The sequence below is a fragment of the Toxotes jaculatrix genome, chromosome 12 (genome assembly GCF_017976425.1).
Source record: "Toxotes jaculatrix isolate fToxJac2 chromosome 12, fToxJac2.pri, whole genome shotgun sequence".
In the NCBI taxonomy this organism is placed as follows: domain Eukaryota; kingdom Metazoa; phylum Chordata; class Actinopteri; family Toxotidae; genus Toxotes; species Toxotes jaculatrix.
In genome coordinates this window covers 2323384-2331444 of record NC_054405.1, presented here as the reverse complement: position 1 = coordinate 2331444, position 8061 = coordinate 2323384, and the positions used below count along the sequence as shown (strand labels likewise).

Genomic DNA, 8061 nt, shown 5'->3' with positions numbered 1-8061 from the left:
CAGAGTCTGTATCTTCCTGCTGACATCAGAAAATTCCTGCAGGGAACTAAAGGCGGCAGGTGTGTGAAGGTGAAAGATCATATCCCAGATCTGAAACTTTTTACTGAGTCAGCGAGGCCCTTGACAAAAAAATCTGGGCATTTAGGTGGGGCAACTGTGGCGGAGCACGTTAAGAGTGTGGCTTTGGACTGGCCTGAGATCTGAGGGTCAGGAGTTCAATCCCTCAACCAAGTGCAAAAAATGTTAAAGCACTTTGGTGTTCACTCTGCCACTCTATTCACTCTGTAAGTTGTCTCATCAGTTCATGAACTGAGTGACTGAACTCTCCCAGCTTCAGCCCAGAAATCTCAGGGACAGCTGTAGTGGTTCCATGGTGTAATGGTTAGCACTCTGGACTCTGAATCCAGCGATCCGAGTTCAAATCTCGGTGGGACCTGGTTGCTCTTTGTATTTTTAGGGCAGCCGTGGCGCAGTACATTAAGAGTGCAGCTTTGGACTTTGGACCAGCCTGAGATCAGAGGGCTGTGGGTTTAATTCCTCAACCAAGCGCAAAAAATGGATACGGTGGTGGTGAAGGAGACGTGTATCCTCTGCCTCTGCGACCGTGGCTGTGGTGCCACTGAGCAAGGCACTGATCCACACCAGCTTCCCTGTGTGGGCACTCTTAATGGGGCAAGAGATAGACTTAAAAGAGCTGCTCTTTTTAAGCTGATGGAACTAAAGAAAGCTGATGTTCTGATGATCCAGGAAACCCACAGTAACCTGGAGAATGAAGTTGATTGAAGGCAGGAATATACAGGACAGGTGTATTTGAGACATAAGTCCAGTTGTAGCGGGGGGTGGGGATTGTCTTCTCCAGAAGTTTCAGTCCTTCCTCCTGTGTAGTTGAGGAAATCATCAAAGGCTGTTTAATGAAAATCACAGCTCAGTATGAAAAGGTGACTTTAGTTTTTGTTAATATCTATGCACCAACCCATGGGGTGGACAGAGTGTTGGTGCTGAATGAACTGTGTGACAGACTGAGGGAGGTGATGGCTTCTGTCATACACACTGACCAGACTTAATGTGTACCTGGCAGGCTGATAAATGATAACATCACTCTAATTGGAGATGTCTTTGAGGTTTCTGGCTCACTGGGTGAAGATACTGGGCTGATCTCCATAGATCAGGAAAGAGCTTTTGACCGGGGAACACCAGTATATGTGGCAAACTTTAGCTGCTTTTGGTTTGAGCTCAGGTTTTATTGCCATGATCCAGGTTCCTTACGGTGACATTGCGAGTGTTCTGAAAATGAATGGGGGGCATTAGTGCTCCTTTTGATGTTCAGAGAGGGGTCAGACAGGGATGTCCTCTGTCTGGGATGTTGTACAGTCTGGCCATAGAGCCTCTTCTTCACAAACTAAGACATGATCTGGTGTTCATTTTCCTGGCTGTGATATCCCTGTGTCATTGTCAGCATATGCTGATGACATCATGCTGCCTTTAGGCTCCATTTTTTTTACAAAGGCTGCTCACTGGACCTGCAGACCTGGTGTTCAATTCAATTTCAATTCAATTTTATTTATATAGCGCCTTCCACAATCAAAATTCTCTCAAAGCGCTTTACAGAGACCCAGAGTCTGACCCCAGAGCAAGCACTTAAGGCGACAGTGGCAAGGAAAACTCCCTTTTAACAGGAAGAAACCTTGAGCAGAGCCTGGCTCAGATGGGGGACCCTCCTGCCGATGGCCGGGCTGGGTGAAAGGAGGAAAAGGAGGAAGATAGGACAACTAGGAATGGAGGAGAGGGGGAGAAGGACATGTAGCATAATACAGAAAATGGACAATGTTAGAGCGTCAGCATTTACATTACAGTTAGTGAACAGTTATTGGATAATGTGTGCTCAGCAGATTACAGTTATGATAGGAAACAGAGCACAGAGGCAAAAAGCTGTCATGACGTCATGATGTAATTATTTCCATTACAGTCTGCAAAGAATATTAATCTAATATATTAATATATATCTGTAGCAGAAAGGAACATTAAACATGTTAGAAATAGATCATTGTAAACAATAAACAGCAGCAGGTGGGTGGAGCCAGGACCATAGCACATGCAGCTCCGGAGCCAGAGGTACCTGCAGAAAGGTACAGAGAAAGAGAGACCAGAGAGAAACAAACACAGGACTACGGGACAGAGAGGACACAGAGTCAATGACATGCAATAAAGGCTAATAAATGTGAGAGTGGGTCTGAGGAGAGAAAGAGAAAGAAGAAGAAGTGCGCAGTAGATCATGGGATGTCCCCCAGCAGCCTAGGCCTATAGCAGCATAACTAAGGGATGGTTCAGTTGCCTGAGCCAGCCCTACTAAGGGCTATATCCTTAACTGTACCAGTGTCTATACACTGTAAAAATGAATTTGGGTTTTTTTGTTTCCTCAACTCTTTTTCCTTAGTCCAACTAAAAGTATCTAAATCACTGGGCCAACTTGAAATATTAAGTATTAATATTGTCAACTCCTCAGTTAAATTAGAACAGTCTAGGTAACTCAGATTGTTGAGTTGTTTCAACCCTACAAGTCAAAGATTGGCGCGTTTCACTTGGAAAGGAGGCCATTTCAATCCAGACGCAGCATCGCCAGTGGACAAAATGAGGTAAATAACTACTTTTGTAAGTTATAAGGTTCAGTCAGTGCCATTCTTTTTAGTGTTTAAATGGTTTCCATGTGAGGTTTCTTAAGTTATTTATTACAAAGAGCCTTTAAATCTACAAAATATTACCCTTTTTAGCTAGCAAACTGTCAGAATTCAGCAACGATATTTTGATATCAGAATTTCCCTGCCTATATAAGATAAAAGCGGGCCGTCTAGTTGTTTTTGGCCACGGCTTTGGTTAAATTGTGTGTGCATGCATTGGTACCGTTCAGATTTAGCTTCGTTCTCCTTAGCTTTGTTTTTCGGCAAATTCACGACGCACACCTCCTTAGACCTGCTTTTATTTGCATGTGCGATTCCGGTATTAGGCGGTTTCAAATACGGTCGACTGTTCGATATGGTTTACTCTACCGTTACTGCATACTACAGTATTCCTGGCCGCTGTGAACACGACAGTATACAGTAACATTAGATAAATGTGCAAAGCATTTGGCTAGGAGGGGCAGGTGGGCGAGTGGTTTCAAATACAGCGCTCTAGTTCGCCTTTTCACTCCGCTTAGAGCGTTAACCGATCAGCTTCCCGATCGTAGTCTGAAAGCACAGAGGAGCCGTGTACAACTGCAGGGACGAGCGATGATGCTTGTGTTTAACCCCCGTCACACAGCAGACGTTCAGTGAAGACCCAGGGCACTCATTCTTCCATGGCAGGGCAGCAGCTTTATTGTTTAACTCCGTTCTGTAGCTACATTTGACACAGGGTTATGCACGCTCTCTCTTTCTCTCTCCCTCCCTCACACGTACGCACACACTCACTGCCGAGTTTCTTAAAGAAGACATGTCACTCTTATAACAGATTGCTGTGGCTCAGCGGCAGAAACAACTTAATAGAATGCAAACAAACTGAAACCGGCGAAGACAAAATGCGTACTGGAGAGCAGTGAATCGTACTTACGGGTCAAAATGGGTGCTGAGTACGAGAAATGCGTACATGTTGGCAGGTCTGGAGTTTCCCCAGATTGCATGTCGCTCGAACCGATAGCGATAGCGGTGAGGTAAGCTATAAGCTGTTGTAGGCTAATTCTTGCTAGTTGTTGATATGTTACTTTATTAAGTTTTAACATGTTTTTCATGCGAGAAAGGTTCCGTTTAGATCCCCAATAAAGTTTTCGGAGAAGTGAAGAGCCACCTGTGGGCCCAGCCGATCGGCGGCCGCCGGGGTGCTCAGCTACGAGCAGCCCAGCTGCTCACCTCTGAGTGTCAGCCGGGCTCTGTCGTCACCCCTGGGTAGAAAGCAAGCCAGTTAACTTACCCACAGGTTTTTAGAGGTTAACGGCTGGCTAGTTAAATTCTTCTTGGAAGATAAATGTTGGTCTCATTGATGAAATTTAACAGCTGTGGCAGCCACACTGTTTGAATGAAAAGTGAAGCTACAGGTGTGTACTACTGGACAAAAGTGCAGCGCTGCCTCTGGGTTCAGTATTTGGATAGACAGATGTTCACATCATAGAACATGAGAACGTGAGATTCAGAAGGCTACTGGGGTCTCAGCACTATAAATAAATAAAAGCATATTAGTTATCAGCAAATGAGGTGTGGCAATGTGGAGCAGTTCAACAGTGAGACTGCTGTATCAAATATGAGTCATTGTTGGCTGGTGAATTAGCTTTTCTGACATGTTGCTGCTTCATAAAATGTCCAATTTTTGGCAAAATGAAATATGAGTCCTGTAAGAGTGTAAGCTGAAAAAAAGAGAATCGTGATTGATTTTTCATTTATTTATTTTTGGACATGTTTCTGAACATGTTCCTTTTACAGGTCTGGAGGACTGGCTTGGAGGATCTGTGTCCCAGATGACTTGGATCTGCAAGTATTGTAAATTTTCCACACCGAACCAGCGTAGCATTATAAAACATTACAAAGTAAAGCACTCACATTACAGCAGATCATGCCCCTTGCCATGTATTTATAATGACTGTGTTTGTTCTTTTAAAACACAAGTTGCTTTAAAGAATCATTTGTTGAGGCATGGGTTTCATTCTTGTAAATCTGAAGGACTGACTTCTCGATTACAGTGTGATTTATGTGATTTTTCTGAGCCTTGCAGTCTTAAACAATATTTTACTCGTTTGAGATGTCATTTGAAAAATAGGGAAACTCTTAAGTGTCCTTTTAAATTGTGTGCATTCAAGTCCAATGTGTATTCTACCTTTACAGCACATAAAAGTCGACACCATAGTAATTGTGGATTTACAGATTTAAGAGCTGACCTGATTTCTGATTATAGTCCACCAATTTCTACCAGTGAAGAACATACAAAAACTAATCCTATAGAGAGTGATATCCCTCAAAATGATTGTGATGAAGATAATGAAGAGAATGGAGACTCAGTTAGGCATAGACTTACATCTTTATTCCTACGAATGCAGACAATTTTGCATGTCTCCAAAACAGCTACACAGGAAATAGTGAATGAACTCTATGAAATTGGTGTTTTGGCAGGAGAGTTCACTAGTCGGTCCATTGAAAATGTGTTAAGGATACATTATCATAACCTTGACAGCGCTGTTTTAAATCTTTTGACAGAAACACTACAGGAAACAAATCCTCTTTACTTACTTTCAAAGACAGGTCCTTTTGGCACTGACCATAAGAGGTAATTGTATTTCAGAGATAATTTCCCTGTCATTGAGCCAGTGGAGTACAATTTAGACGCTGGTGACAAGAAGAAAACCTTTGTTTATGTGCCAATTCTGAGTGTTTTAACCGAGTTATTACAAAGGAATGATATTCTTGACAAAGTGTTAGTTGAACCTTTTAACTCGCAGTTTGGTCATTTTAAGTCATATCGTGACGGCTCCTTCTTCAAGGAAAACCCACTGCTGTCCAGAAAACAGCTATCTTTTGCACTTAGGCTATATATAGATGACTTTGAAATCTGTAACCCTCTGGGTACATCTAGAAAAAAACAGAAAGTGTGTGCTGTATTGGGTTTTAGCCAATCTGCCAGTCAAATTTACATCATCTTTATCATCAATACACCTTGCTGTGTTGTGTCGGAGTAATGATGTAAAAACATTTGGATATGAGAAAATTCTGGAACCACTTTTAAAAGACATCGAGCTACTTGAAAACCAGGGACTGTTTATCCAGAGGTTAGGGGCTAATGTCAGTGGAACTGTTCTCTCTGTCTCTGCTGATAACTTAGGGGCTCATTCCCTGGCTGGTTTCCAAGAATCTTTTAATGTAGAAAAATTTTGCAGATTTTGTTTAGTCAGTCGTGAAGATTTTCAGACAACTGAAGTGAAAAGTGGATTATTTTCTCTCAGGACAAAATTGTCCCACGAGGCTGATATTGTCGAGCTTAGACAAAATGAAAACATACAATGTATAAATGGTGTTAAAAGAGACTGTGTTTTGAACTGGCTGAGTTACTTTAACACGGTAACTGGATTCCCACCAGTTGTGCCCATTGAACTTAGTTTGTGTCTGAAGAAGTTCAAGTAATTACTTTACTCTGGATGTATTGAATACTGCCATTCAGAACTTCCCATACTCATTCTCTGATAAGAGTAACAAGCCACAGACAATACCCCAGACATTCAGAGTAAGTGGTTTACTCACTGGAAATGGACACGAGAACTGGACTCTGTTAAGACTGCTTCCTCTGATGATTGGTGAACTTGTCCCAGAGAGTGAAAAAGCATGGCCTGTACTCCTTGAATTGAAAGACATTGTTGAGCTCTTGGCATCATCCTCATTTACATCTGCGTCACTGTACTTCTTGGAATCTAAAATCTCTTCCCATAGACATCTGCTCCTGGAGGCCTTTCCTGATTTTAAATTGAGGCCAAAACACCATTTCCTGGAGCACTATCCTTACCTCATTCGTTGTTTTGGACCTTTGCTGGAGTGTTGGACAATCCGCTTTGACGGAAAACATAGCTTTTTTAAAAAAGTTGTGCGGGATGTGAACAATTTCAAGAACATTTTGCTAACATTGGCCACAAAACATCAGATCATGTTGGCTTACCTGCTAGACATGCCCAGCCTTTTCAAGCCACCAGTGGAAGTTGCCAATGTATCTGTGGTTTCAACAGATATTCTGGATGAGTCTGTGAAACATGCAATTAAGATGAAATATAAGGATGTTACATCCGTGTCTCTTGCTACCAATGTCACTCTACATGGCACAAAGTACTCTGAGGGAATGTTTGTTTCGATTGGTAGCACAGGTGGACTGCCCGATTTTGGTAAAATTCTAAAAGTACTGATTGTGGCTGACAAGGCATCATTCACCACTGAATGTTTTTCATCCTGGTACTTGGAGCACCTTCGATGCTATGAACTGACCAAAAAACCTTCCATAGATCTTCTAGTTGCTGAACCAGAAGAACTGAATGACTACTGCCCACTGACCCCATATATGGTGCATGGAAAACTCCTGGTCTCACCCAAGATGTTTCTACTTCACTGAGGTAAGCCTTTTTTATTTTTTGACCATTTCTTCTCTCGACATCCTCTTTAGCCCTCTTCTCACTACTTCTCCCCCTGTCCTCCTCTCCTCACCTTGTTCTCTTCTCTCTTCTTCTTTATGCATCTCCTCTTCCTATCCTTCTTTCTCTCCTCTTTCTCTCCTCCCCTCATCTCCTTCTCTTCCATCTCATTCCCTTCATCTATTATCTCCTTTTCTTCCTTCTCTCTTCTCCTTCCTCTCTTCTCTTTTCCTCTCCCTCTCATCTCCTCTTTCCACCTGGAGTAACGGCCTTATTATTAAGCCCTATGGTTTCTAAAAAGGCCTACCAATTTTAAACTAATTAAATGAAGTCACAGAAATGGAATATTTTGGAAATGTTAGTGAAAAGCTTTGAAATGTTGTTGTTGTTTGTAAATGTCTGTGGGAACCATGTGCATATTAATGACAATTCCTGGGGCTATTATTTCTAATGATTTATCAATACATTAATTTTGCATTTTGAATTCAACTGATTCCCTGAATTGAAACTGAATTGACAGCAACCACTGTCTTAGAATTATAATTCTCTTCTTTTAAGTGGCCAACATGTTGCTGCGCATCATCCTTGCAGCTGATGCCATCTGGAGATTGCAGATTGATTGTCTTCCAGAGACTGTGGATGATTTAAAGACTTTACTAAAAAGCAAGCTCAACCTAGCAGGTAATATAGTTGTCCAGTTTAGTGACCCAGAATTCAACAACTGAGCTACCATCGGAGAAGCTAAGCTTGAAGATAATCAGAATCAGAATCAGAAAACTTTATTTCCAGGTATGTTACACATACAAGGAATTTGACGTGGTGTTGTTGGTGCAAGTTTGAACAAGAAAAGAAAGTTTTAATACTAAAATAAGAGAAAGAGGAAGTACTACGTGGAAGAAAGTCTGTACAAATAATAACAATATAATGTGCAATGT

General features: G+C 41.8%; 1 non-coding gene across 1 annotated transcript; it reads left to right on the top strand.

Annotated features, from left to right (window-relative positions):
* Positions 1-364: 364 nt before the first annotated feature.
* trnaq-cug lies at positions 365-436 on the top strand. The gene has a single exon. It is a non-coding gene; the product is annotated as a tRNA-Gln (tRNA).
* Positions 437-8061: the final 7625 nt, after the last annotated feature.